Below are 13,627 nucleotides of genomic sequence, written 5' to 3' on the forward strand. Positions count from 1 at the left end.
GGTGACTGCCTGTCACGGGAATCTAACACTGGGAAAATACCGAATCATTGACGTCTTTAGTTCAGGATATTTTTCTTAATTTTAAAGACATGCTGCTTCAAGCCCTTAACTGCATTTGTGAAGTTAGTGAATATTTATGTGCCTTTCCTGACGGTGGTTAGCACTGCTGCTTCACAGCGTCAGAGACCTGGGTTCAATTCCGGTCTCAGCTGACTGTGTGTAATTTGCACGTTCTCCCCGAGTCTTGTGGGTTTCCTCCGGGTGCTCCAGTTTATTCCCACAGTCCAAAGATGTGCAGGTTAGGTGGATTGGCCATGACAAAATTGCTACTTAGGTCCAAAAATGTGAAAGTTAGGTGATGTTATGGGGATAGAGTGGGGGAGTGGATCTGGGTAGGGTGCTCCTTCAAAGTCCTTTATACTATTTCTAGGTCTATCTACTACTGGTCTATCTAGGTCAGGGATGGGCAAACTTTTCCGTGCAAGGGCCACATTCAGAAATTCACAATTTTAAAGGGCCGCATAGTATATTAATTAATAGTCCCGGTTGTAACCAATTAGCGTGCGGCATATACCTCAGCACTTCCCCCGGCGGCATCCTACCTTTAGCCCTCTTTTTCTCTACTTTTCAAAAATGGCGCTTCACCCGGTTATGATTCTGGGCGCCTCATATAGAACATAGAACATAGAACAGTACAGCACAGAACAGGCCCTTCGGCCCTCGATGTTGTGCCGAGCAATGATCACCCTACTCAAGTCAACGTATCCACCCTATACCAGTAACCCAACAGCCCCCCCCACCCCCCCATTAACCTTATAAAAAAAAATTAAAATTAAAAATAATTTTTTTATTTTTTTATGACTTGATCTTGGTGGGCCGCATAAAGACCTTTGGCGGGCCGCATGCGGCCTGCGGGCCGTAGTTTGCCCACCCCTGATCTAAGTCTATCTAGGTCTATCTAGGTCTATCTTCACTCCCCAAAATGGAGACAGGGGCTGGTTTAGCTCACTTGGCGAAATCGCTGGCTTTTAAAGCAGGCCAAGCAGGCCAGCAGCACGGTTAGATTCCCGTACCAGCCTCCCCGGACAGGCACCGGTATGTGGAGACTAGGGGCTTTTCACAGTAACTTCATTGAAGCCTACTCGTGACAATAAGCGATTTTCATTTCATTTCATCTCCTCTGTGTCCACTCTACCACAAAACATTTTCAGAATTTTAAATAATAATACTAATCGTGGCAACAAAGCTCAACAATAATGACAATTTGGATTTACATTGCATCTTTAATATTATGAAATATCCCAAGGAGCATCTCAGGAGGTTTACAAAGCAGAATTTGACACCGTGCCACAAAAGGACATGTTAGGACTCTCCTGACCCTTCTCTTTTCAACAGAAAAGACACACGGCCCGTTCATTCACTGGTTAGGCAATGACTGGAGTTTTCTGTACAGTTCTGGTCACCACATTATTTGGAGCACATAATTCCTCTGGAGAGAGTGCAGAGGAGGTTTACAAGAATGTTACCAGGGCTTGAAAATTGCAGCTATGAGGAGAGATTGGATAGGATAGGGTTGTTTTCCTTAGAACAGAGGAGGCCTAGATAGGTTTCCCCTAGCTGAGGGGTCAATTGCAGGGGGCATAGATTTAAAATGATTGGCCAAAGGAGTGGAAGGAGGGGACATGAGGAAAATGCTTTCGCCTAGAGTGTGCTGGGCATCTAGAATTCACTGCCTAAAATGGTGGATAAGGCTGAAATCTCAACTCATTTAAAAGATGAAATGAAAATTGCTTATTGTCAGGAGTAGGCTTCAATGAAGTTACTGTGAAAAGCCCCTAGTCACCCCATTCTGGCACCTGTTTGGGGAGGCTGATACAGGAATCGAACCATGCTGCTGGCCTGCTTGGTCTGCTTTAAAAACCAGTGATTTAGCCTTGTGAGCTAAACCAGCCCCTACCTGGATCTGCCCCGGAAATGCTATAATCTGTAAGGCTATGGACCAGGTGCTAGAAGGTGGAATGGAAGATGAGTGACCTAGTTTGTTTTTCTCTGTTTTGGCTAGTACAGACATAATGAGGTGAATGGCCTCTTTCTGTACCATAACCTTTCTAAGGCTCTTTCCTGATAGTTAGAACCTTAGCGTTCTGATATCATCCATGTGAACCTTTGTAACTTCCTCCCTATATGCTCTCTGTGAGATGGAAACCAGATCGGTATGCGGTACAACAAGGCTGGAATTATCCGGCCATTGGGATCCTCTTTTCCTGCCAGCGGCACACCGACGGCGTGGGATGGCTTCAATGGAAAATCAATGGGAGTAGAGAATCCTACCACCAGCGAATGGCGCCCTGCCGAGAAACACGCGACGTAGAATCCCGCCCAAGTGTTATCAACAAATGCTCAACACAGGAAATGGGGGGATAAACAATTTACAAGTCACTTTTACCTCAGCCAATTATCCGCTCTCTCGGAGCTGCTGAGGTTAATGTATCCAAACATTGTCATCCTGCGCAGAAAGAAATTCAACATTCAATGATTAGTCTTTCTCCTCCACGGTTACAACCTTGTATTTTGAAAGATAAACATTCTCCCAATCCCTAATGTGAGAGGATATGCAGATATCATCTTTGAGTAATACGAACAGGTTAATTTGAATATTCATATCGATTCCATGGAGCACACAGTCCATATATGGAGGTGACACATTTGATGAGAAACCTCCTGGGAGATCCATTCTTTAATTGGATTTTTTTCCCCGGTTCTTAAAAGTTTTTAAAAAAATTAATATGGGTATCCAGACTCTCTCGCTCTCTCTCTCACACACACACACACACACTTGAGATTTACACTGTTTAAACGTTGAGCTGTCCAGGATTTCTAGGAATACATCAACATTTGCTGAGGGAATATTGTGAGTGCGCTAATATTTGTATGACATCGTTGGTACCTGTCCACATTCTCAAAGGACCTTTGGGTGATATTACACATTTATAAACTCCTGAGAACATGGAGCTGGAATGTCCGACGGCGGGATCCTCCACTTCGCCGGCAGCGCACTCACGCCCTCGAATTTGCCGATGGCGTGAGGTGCCCACAATGGGAAACCCCATTGGCCGCCCGCCTCACTGGAAAACAGGTGTGGCGGGACAGAGAATCCAGCCTCCATTTTGTTTTGTTTTTTCACCAACAAGGCTAGCATTTTTTACACTTGTCCCCAGCCCATGAACCAGGCCCTTTGGATTACTACCCCAGTGACATTACCACAACGCCATCACCTCTTTTTGTTGCAAGGTGCTATTTCGAGTGTATCAACGTGTAAGTATTGTTAGAGCTTCCTGAGAATGTGCACATATTGGCAGGTATCCATGGGAGTCTGTCAGTAATGGCAGGGGTATCAGTGTTTGCATGGAGCTCCCACATCAGAAATGTAAAAACCGCCACAATGGAGAAAGGTTCCCAATATATTATGTCAATACTGTATACTAAGTAACTACAGCACGCGGGTGACGTAGCAAAATGGTAATGTTACTGGACTAGTAATCCAGAATCTTGGACTAATGCTCTGTCATGTGAGAGTACCTTTAAGAAATGGGTGTTTATTGAATAGCTGTCGTGGGTGTAGCTTTAAGAAATGGGTGTTTATTAGATAGCTGCAGTGATGTCAGAGAGTGGGAGGAGCTAGGCTGTCTGTTTGCTTTTACTTTCGCTTTAAGCTGTCTGTGACAGGGTCTGTTTAGTTTAGTTTTAGACTCGGAGCTGCAGTCACAGCAAGAAGGTGTATTAGTCTCTCCTTCTGCAATCTAAAGACTATCTACAGATCCTTTAGTGATTTAAAACTAATACCTGTTTCTGTCGAGAAGTTAAACCTAATGTCTTTCTATGAAAGGGTTCTTTTTTGTCTTATGCATGTTGCAAGGAAAGATTAAGAGTTACTTATAGAGTACTGTATTCTTTGGGGGATTTATTGGTGTTAAGATGTTTACTGTGGGTTTTAAAGTGTTAACTGGTTTCATAAATAAACACTGTTTTAATTTAATAGTAATGTAGATCTCTATTGCATCACACCTACAGAGTAGGCCCATGTGCTCCCCATAACCACAATCTATTAAAAGTTGTGGGTCAGGTGAACTCCATGATACACTTTGGGGTTCTCTAAACCCTGGCTCATAACAGCTCTGAAGGCGGGAATTTAATTTCACTTAATTAATAAATCTGGAATGTATCATTTGTTATCATTAACAATGATCACAAAACTACAGTCATGCATATTGGGTTTATTTCGGGAAGGAAATCTGCCAGGCTTACCTAGTCTGACCGACACGCGGCTGCAGACCCACAGTAATGTGGTTGATTTTTAATTACCCTCTGAGATAGTCTGATAAGTCATTCCATTTCAAGGGCAATTACTGATGGGCATAATTGCTCCCATCCTAAGTATCAATAAAGAAAAAGCAACCTATTCCCAAGGATTGAAAGGGCTACTCGTCGTACACGAGGGGGAATTTTGAATTTAGTGTTGGAATTTCCACTGACGTTGAATGAAAATTGGTGAAATGCACAACAGGCGACTGATCCAATGATGCCCGTTGGACGAAATTAAAATTACCGCCACCACCCCACCCACAAACCGCCTCACGGAACAACCCCCCCCCCCCCCACCACACCACCTGCTGCCAACCCGCAGCATCTGATGTACTGATGGCCTGAAATCAACTATTGCCCTTTATATTTTCCTGGTTTCTATTCCAATTTGCAGCCTCTCAGGATTTCAAGGGTATCAGTGTGTGAGATTACATTATTAGCATTGCAAAGCTGTGCCAAGGTATGCCAGGTCATTCTGTACTAATGCATCATCGCACTGAGACACTTTTAGTGTTCACATTGCACCCAGAACAGATTTGAAAGTGTATGAAACTACCATTTGCGTCACAACTTTAAACCCCTGCAGTCAATCAGCTGTTGGCTGAGCGGCCAGTGTGAGTCAATGGAGGATGACATTTAAATACCGATCAGGGAGGCTGCTACAGTAGATGGAGCACAGAATAAGTCGGGGTTTCTGCCCTTTTATCGGACAGCTGCAGCTGTCACAAGAATATTAGTGGAGATAGCTTCTTCAGAGGCCTCCATGGTCCATTTCGCATTGTTTGAAGGACGGTTTGTTTTCTTCAAGTTTCAGGTCAAACAATCTTTGAGCTGCCAACACTCTGCTTTCCAGGGGCAACTTATGCTGCCTCCAGAACTGCCAAGGACACGGAGCAACATTGTCCAACATTCCACATGTTAGTTGAGCATCTGTATTTGTGATCCACTTTGGACCTGAATGTGGGATTTTTTTTTTAGTTCCTGAAAGTTTGATCATTCACTTGCACGTGGCCAGTAGTAAGAGGTGGGTGAGGATTGACAATAGGGAATGTTGAACCATACAACGGGTGACACTTGGGTGCAGGCTGCTAATCAGCTCCGGGTGGAACTTGCATTTATGTAGAATAATTCCTCTGAGGCAGTAAAACATTCCAAGGATATTTCACAGATGAGTCAACTGAAAACTACCCTGAGTCACGTAAAGAGGATTGGGGATCAAAAATTAGGCCAAAGAGCGAAACCAGAGGTTTAGCTCAGTGGGCGAGACAGCCGGTTTACAATGCAGAACAAGGCCAGCAGTGCGGATTCAATTCCTGTACCAGCTGAGAATTCTGGATTCTCCCTCTGTGTACCCGAACAGGTGCCGGAATGTGCCGACTAGGGGCTTTTCACAGTAACTTCATTGCAGTGTTAATGTAAGCCTACTTGTGACAATAAAATATGTATTTTTTTTCTCATTATTTATTATTATTATTATTATTTAGGGAGATACTTAAAGGAGAAGGATTAGGTGGAGAGGCTGAGAGGGAATTCCAATGCTTCAGGCCTGACCACCTTAAGGCCTGGCCAACAATGCTGGAATGATGAAAATCGGCAATGCATAGAGATCTCAGAGCGATCTGAGGGATCCCTGAAGGAAGTCAGATGGAGGGAGGGGTTTGAACAGAGGATGAGCGTTTGATAACAAGGACAAAAAAGGGGGAGTCACCATTTTAAGTGCAAAGGACCAGCCTTTGCATCCAATCAAAATTACATTCTGCCTTTTCCTTCTTTCTAAGCATCCACATCTTCCCACTTCCCCATGCACAAAGCCTAATATTGGAATGTAACATCATACTGCACAACGAAATGAGGCTTGAGTTAATACTGAACAGAATGTGCTGGATGTCTTTAAATGACGAGAGAGTCGCAGGGAGTTTGCTCCGTCAATAGGACAGCCTGTCACAGGGTAGAATAGTCAATAAGTAAATTAGATAGAAGACAGTTGTCCAATACTATGGCAGCCACTTTTTAAAAATTGGCCAGTTACGGAGAATCATTATTTTCTTGCATATCCATTTTGATGATTTATGCTTTTCTTGGTTTTTTGACCAACATTCTCTGTTCTTTTCTCTCCGGCAGATATTGATTCATGACTGGGATGGGTTTGATGGCTGCCAGGCATGCTCTGGTGCTTTGCCCGTTCTTCATGCAGGAGCCAAGGCAGTAAATATCAACAAGATATTTACCGTTGCAGGCAAGTCCAATCCGGTACTCATCCCTCAGGAAGGTTCAGTCCGTTGCACTTGGTACAACAAGATCAGAAACAAAGTTTTATGAAACCCCTTGCCCTGTCCCTGATGCACACACACAAATAATTTCTGGCATTTATTTCTGGACAGGAATCAGGAGAGGGATCTCCTGGCTGCTTTCCTCCCTCGCTCCCTGTAAAGATGTACCTTCACAGACTTCATTCGTGAACACTAAAGATATTTAGAAATAAGAATTATACAGCAGCCTTGTGGCTGAAGCTCACTCCCAAAATGTCTCTTCCTTTCTCACCATGGGATGATTTCACACTCTGAGTCCCAATTGGTCACCTAGGCCATGTGACCCTTACTCTGCAGTGTTGCCCTTAAAGGGACAATCACCAAACCCCTTGTTCACTTGAAACTAGTGCCCTGCTGCTCCTTCAACTGGAACAGCTGACCTGGGGACTTCTGAATTAGACTCAGATACGCTTAATTTACCCATTTTTACCATTTTAGCGATTTTATTAAACTATGATTGTATAGAACGACATAGAATTTTACAGCACAGGATCAGGCATACATATGGGCATAAGAGTAGGAGTCAGCCATTGGCCCCTGAGCCTGCTACACTTTCAGTAAGATGATGGCTCAACTGAGTGTGGCCTCAACTCCGCATTCGGCCTAATCCAAATAACCTTTGACTCCTTTGTTAGTCAAGAACCAATCTCCCTCTGCCTTACAAATAATGCAACACCCCTGCCTCCACTGCTCTCTCTGGAAGAGAGTTCCAAAGATTCATGACCCTCTGAGAAAAAAACATTCTTCGCTTCTCCATCTTAAATGGGGGACTTCTTACTTTTAAACTGTGCCCCTTTAGTTCTAGTTTCTAGGGGAAAATGTCCTTTCAGCATCTACCCTGACAAGTCCTCGAAGGTCTTACATGTTTCAATAAGATCGCTTCTGAATCTTCTAAACTCCAATGGATACAGGCTCAGCCTGTCCTCAGAAGATAAACCCCCATCCCAGTTATCAGTCGAATGATAATTCTGGAACCACGTTAGGCCAAAAGGTCCAATGCCTGTATTTGTGCTCCATTTGAGCCTCCTCCCAGCCTATTTCATCTCACCCTATCAACATGTCATAACAGGAATGCGGAATATTTGGCTAATGGTAAAATTCTTGGTAGTGTGGATGAGCAGAGGGATCTTGGTGTCCATGTACATAGATCCCTGAAAGTTGCCACCCAGGTTGATAGGGTTGTGAAGAAGGCCTATGGTGTGTTGGCCTTTATTGGTAGAGGGATTGAGTTCCGGAGCCATGAGGTCATGTTGCAGTTGTACAAAACTCTAGTACGGCCGCATTTGGAGTATTGCGTACAGTTCTGATCGCCTCATTATAGGAAGGACGTGGAAGCTTTGGAACGGGTGCAGAGGAGATTTACCAGGATGTTGCCTGGTATGGTTGGAAAATCTTATGAGGAAAAGCTGATGGACTTGAGGTTGCTTTTGTTAGAGAGAAGAAGGTTAAGAGGTGACTTAATAGAGGCATACAAAATGATCAGAGGGTTAGATAGGGTGGACAGCGAGAGCCTTCTCCCGCGGATGGGCGTGGCTAGCACGAGGGGACATAGCCTTAAATTGAGGGGTAATAGATATAGGACAGAGGTCAGAGGTGGGTTTTTTACGCAAAGAGTGGTGAGGCCGTGGAATGCCCTACCTGCAACAGTAGTGAACTCGCCAACATTGAGGGCATTTAAAAGTTTATTGGATAAGCATATGGATGATAAGGGCATAGTGTAGGTTAGATGGCCTTTAGTTTTTTTCCATGTCGGTGCAACATCGAGGGCCGAAGGGCCTGTACTGCGCTGTATCGTTCTATGTTCTATGTCCTTCTATTCCTTTTTCCCTGATGCATGTATCTAGTTTCCCTTTAAAACACTTCAGGAACTTTCAAGCGGTTATTGGCTAGGCACATGGAGCACACCTGAATGACAGGAGTGGGATAGCTTGATCTTGGTTTCGGACAAAGCTCGGCACAACTTCGAGGGCTGAGGGCCTGTTCTGTGCTGTACTGTTCTATGCTCTAAGTGCATCTATGATATTCAGCTGCACCTCTTCTTATGGTAGTGAGTTCCACATTCTCATCACTCTGTTGAAGCAGTTTCTTCTGAATTCCTTTGTGGAATATATTTTAGTTAGACAACTCTCATGGTGGACCAACATGAGGGCCTGCAGGATACCTGCAATCTGGTAAAGTGAGGGAGAGAGGAGCCATTAGGCCTTGGGTCCTTTCAGGTTAAGTAGCCACTGACATCGCGCAACAAACACCAGGCAGGAATGTTCCCTTCCAGTCGGGGAACACTTCAGCAGTCAAGGGCATTCAGCCTCTGATCTCTGGGTAAACGTTCTCCAAGGCGGCCTTCAGGACGCACGACAACGCAGAATCGCCGAGCAGAAACTTATAGCCAAGTTCCGCACACATGAGTGCGGCCTCAACCGGGACCTGGGATTCATGTCGCATTACATTCATCCCCCACCATCTGGCCTGGGCTTGCGAAATCCTACCAACTGCCCTGGCTTGAGACAATTCACACCTCTTTAACCTGGGGTTACCCCTCTCTTTGGATCTGTAAAGATTTAATTACCTGCAAATGCTCGCATTCTAAGCATTGCCTGGCATCTTTGAATTTGTCTATATATATGTTTCTGGAACACACCTCTTCATTCACCTGAGGAACGAGCAGTGCTCCGAAAGCTAGTGTTTGAAACAAACATGTTGGACTTTAACCTGGCGTTGTAAGACTTCTTACTGTGCTCAGTCCAACGCCGGCATTTCCACATCAACTGTAAGAAGGGAATGGCTTGGCAACCACAGCTCTCTAAAACACCACCGCTGATTGTAAACTACTGCATGTGCAATGTAACAATCGTACAGCCGAGAGATGGGCATCATTAATCCAGGCCCGACGGGGTGAGCCTCTGTTGCCTCGAAGAATAAAGTTGTTTAAAAATTATCCCTGGCTGACTGTCTGGATCAATCTTATGTGGGCACAGTAAGAAGTCTTACAACACCAACAGGTTTGTTTTGAGTAGCTTTCGGAGTGCTGCTCCTTCATCATGTGAATCTTATGTGGAATGACGAATGCCTAAGGTCCGGCAACTTATATTGCGTTTTGTCATACAGAGTTGATGTTTCTAGTCTCCTCAGACCTGCGCTCAATGTTTCTGGCTGTACATCTGATCATTTTGTTTGGTTTTATTAATTGCTGTGTCACGCTTTGGAAGCAGTTTCAATGACTGATCACCCATGACCTCCAAACCATTTCCCTGCTCCATTCGCTGCAAGGTTTGTCCCTCGCTGCACAGTCATACGTAATACTGTTAGGTTCCAAGCAGTTTGCAGCAGCGATATTAAAAACCATTTAGCAATCATCTGTCCAACCTCCCCGAGAACACTTTAAAACATAACTGCTTTCTTGATACACTTTTACTTTCCGACATGATTTAGGTTTGTTGCAGATTTATACAACTGACGTGCAATCCCCTCTCGAAGGTCATTGAGGAAAATGGTATAAAAAAAAACAACCCTTCCCTTCTCTCCGTGAGTGGAGAACACCCCTGGATAACATTCATTGCAAACTCTCCACTTCAGTTTTCCATTGCCTTCTGATTCCTTTGCTTGTCTTCCACCTCTAAAGTGAACCTCTTCGAGCCTTAATAATCCATCAAGTTAGTTGTCCCACTGTACAGAAAGACACAAAAAAAGGCATGAGTATGTGACCTTAGTTCAGAAATTGTGAATGGGAATAGTGGCCGGCAGGTTCACACACTACAATGACATTCCTCTGCGCCATATTTTAGTGGAGGTGTTAATCTGTTTATTGTAAATGGGTTAACAAGCTGTCCTTAAGTAGCAGAGGAATATCATGTGAAATGTCTCATAATGCCAAAGGCAACACATAGGCTGCTATTTTATGAACTCACTGGAGCAACCCTGGAGGTAACAAGACCACAGCTGGCCAGCCAGCATCTGGAAGAGAAACATGAAAGCTTTAAGGTGATACACTCCATCAGAACATTTGTTCCCCAATGTCTTCAATTCAGATACTGACTGACTTGCTGTGCACCTCTTCCAGCATCCAGTCTGTAAGTCTTAGGATCATAGAGTCCCAACAGTGCAGAAGGAGGCCATTCGGTCCATCGTATCTGCACCGACCCTTTGAAAGAGCACACTACCCAGGCCCACTCCCGCGCCCCATTCCCATAACCCCATCTAACATTGATCAACATGTTTTTTTCAGTAGATGAAAAGTCTGGCAATACAATGAGAGCAACAATATTTATTGTAGGTGCTGCAACAAAGTCAAAGGATAAACATATCTTTATGCTTTCTGTGCATCTGCAGTCCAGCTGAGCGACCTGGGGCTGTTGCTGTTTCTCATAGTAATGTTAGTTGTTCAATTATTCTGTGCCTGATTATGTGAGTCCGTTTGCTCGGTGTGCTTGATTAGTTAAATCTGGGCGTGGACTCTGAGAAAAGTGAACAAACTATAGAGGTTGTTGGAAGCAACGAGCGTGGAGCAGACATTTAAAAATCTCAGGTAAATAAAGTTCCCACAGAGAGAGAAATGGATTTGTCACCTCTGCATAGCTCAGAGATAAAGGGCGGGATTCTCTGACCCCCCCAGCCGGCTGCCGAATTCTCTGGCGCCGGTTTTTAGGTGGGGGCGGGGTCTACGCCATGCCAGTCGGGGAGCGTTGGCAGCGCCCCCCCCCCCCCCCCCCGTAATTCTCCGGGCCCCGATGGGCCAAGCGGCCGTGCGTTCCTGGCCAGTCCCACCGGCGTGAAATAAACATGCTCCATCCCGGCGGGACCTGGCTTGCAGGACGGCTAGCGGAATCCTCGGGGAAAGCGTGGGGGGATCTGGCCCGGGGAGGGGGGGGGGGGGGGGGCACGGTGGCCTGGCCTGCGATCGGGGCCGACTGATCTGCGGGTGGGCCTGTGCCGTGGGGGCACTCTTTCCCTCCGCGCCGGCCTCTGTCAGGCTCCTCCATGGCCGGCGCGGAGAAGCATCCCCCTGCGCATGCGCAGGAAACACAGTGTTGGTTCTGCACATGCGCCAGAACACGGCAGCAATTCTGCGCATGCACCAACTCGCGCCGGCCCACGGTGGCCCTTCACTGCCAGTTGGCACGGTGCCAACCCCTCCGGCGCCAGCCTAGCCCCCGGAAGTGCGAAGGATTATGCAACTTCCGGGTGGCTCGACGCCGGAGTGGTTCGCGCCGCTCTTGGAGCAGGCGCCGGGCTGTACCGCCGATTGCGGGAGAATCCCGGCCCAAATATGCAACACTCCCCACCTGCCCTGTGATAATCTGCACCCCAATTCACTCCGTTTGTTTGAATACATAGAACATTGAACGTACAGTGCAGAATGAGGCCATTCGGCACATCGAACCTGCACCTAAGCCCTCACTTCCACCCTATCCCCTTAACCCAATAACCCTCCTAACCTTTTGGACACTAAGGGTAATTTAGCATGGCCAATCCACCTAACCTGCACGTCTTTGGACTGTGGGAGGGAACCGGAGCACCTGGAGAAAACCTACGCAGACAAGGGGAGAACATGCAGACTCCGCACAGACAGTGACCCAAGCCGGGAATCGAACCTGGGACCCTGCCGCTGTGAAGCCACAGTGTTAGTCACTTGTGCTACCGTAACATCTGCAGACTGTTAAAAAAAGGGGTGCTTTTCTCCATCTCTTCAGTGTGCCACATCTCAGTGGCAGCCTGTTAAAGCTTTCCTCTCCTAAATCTGATTTCCATCTGCCCATCTGTGTCAAAAGGTGCTATCGTTCCAGAATTTTTCAACTGGCCTTTATTGCGCACGGTCTTACATTAAAACAGGAGGCATTTTTAGATTTTGGCATGAGCAGCCTGTTTTGGCTGTGCTTATATGAGATATAACTAATGGCACCATAAATCATGTGAAAAAATGTACACGTTCAACACAATTTGGATTAATGGTTGAGCATTACTAAATTGCCAATCATCAATGTAGTTATTATTTTTGCACATTACTCACATGATTCAGTCGTGTCAATGGCAATGAAACCTCTCGGATATTTATACATCATTATACACGTCAATCATATCGGAAGGCAAGAAAGTGCATCGACTGCAGAAGAGGGACAGCGATATTAGCAGGTTTCAGCTGGGATCACACGTGCCAGGAGGCAGAAACCATGGGTGGGATTTTCCGTTGGCGGATGCTGGGAAACGCGATTGGGCGGACAATCGGTTTTGACGCCAAAACATGGCGGGCGCCAGTTTCACGGAAAATCGCAATTCTCCGGAACCTCGACAGCGGTGTCAATGAGTCCCACTCTGCACGTACAGTAAATACCCTTGGCATATGCGAATTGCACACTTAACCTAATGTCAAGAATATAGTGTGCAGATAACTGCCAGACCTGCAAAGGATGAGTTGTTTGCCAAAGTAAAGAACCTTTTCCCAGTCTCTCGGTATATTTCAAGTTCAGAGCTTCCTTTCTTGATAGGCCTCCCCCGTGCTCGCTGGAGAATCAAATACTTTTTTTCCACGAAAGGTGCCTGGTGTGTGCCACACATGCAGCCACACACACAAAAAATGCATAGCCATGTGACTTCAGCTTAGAAATTGTAAATGCAGATAACAGCGCGTAACGTGCGGATTAGCAAGTCTGTATGACATCAAGCACTCAAAAGTCAGGTGTAGCTTGGGCAGGATGGTTTTGTATCGTTACGGTGCTGCAAACTGTCCACGGCAAATGACAAGTGACATTCTTCTCGAGGTTTGTGGTCCAAAATATTTTTTTGAATTGGTCTCCCCGACTGATACAGCTTCTGGGCCGATAGAGGTGCTGTTCTGATAGTGAGACTGTAATCCCTGGGATGCCATAATGTCACGCCTACAGAGTTATTTTCTTACATGGGATCATTCAATGCTGATGTCATGAAGGCAGAGTTTACACATGGCACCTCTCCAAATGGTCACA

This window comes from Scyliorhinus canicula, chromosome 9, assembly GCF_902713615.1.
Source record: "Scyliorhinus canicula chromosome 9, sScyCan1.1, whole genome shotgun sequence".
Taxonomy (NCBI): domain Eukaryota; kingdom Metazoa; phylum Chordata; class Chondrichthyes; order Carcharhiniformes; family Scyliorhinidae; genus Scyliorhinus; species Scyliorhinus canicula.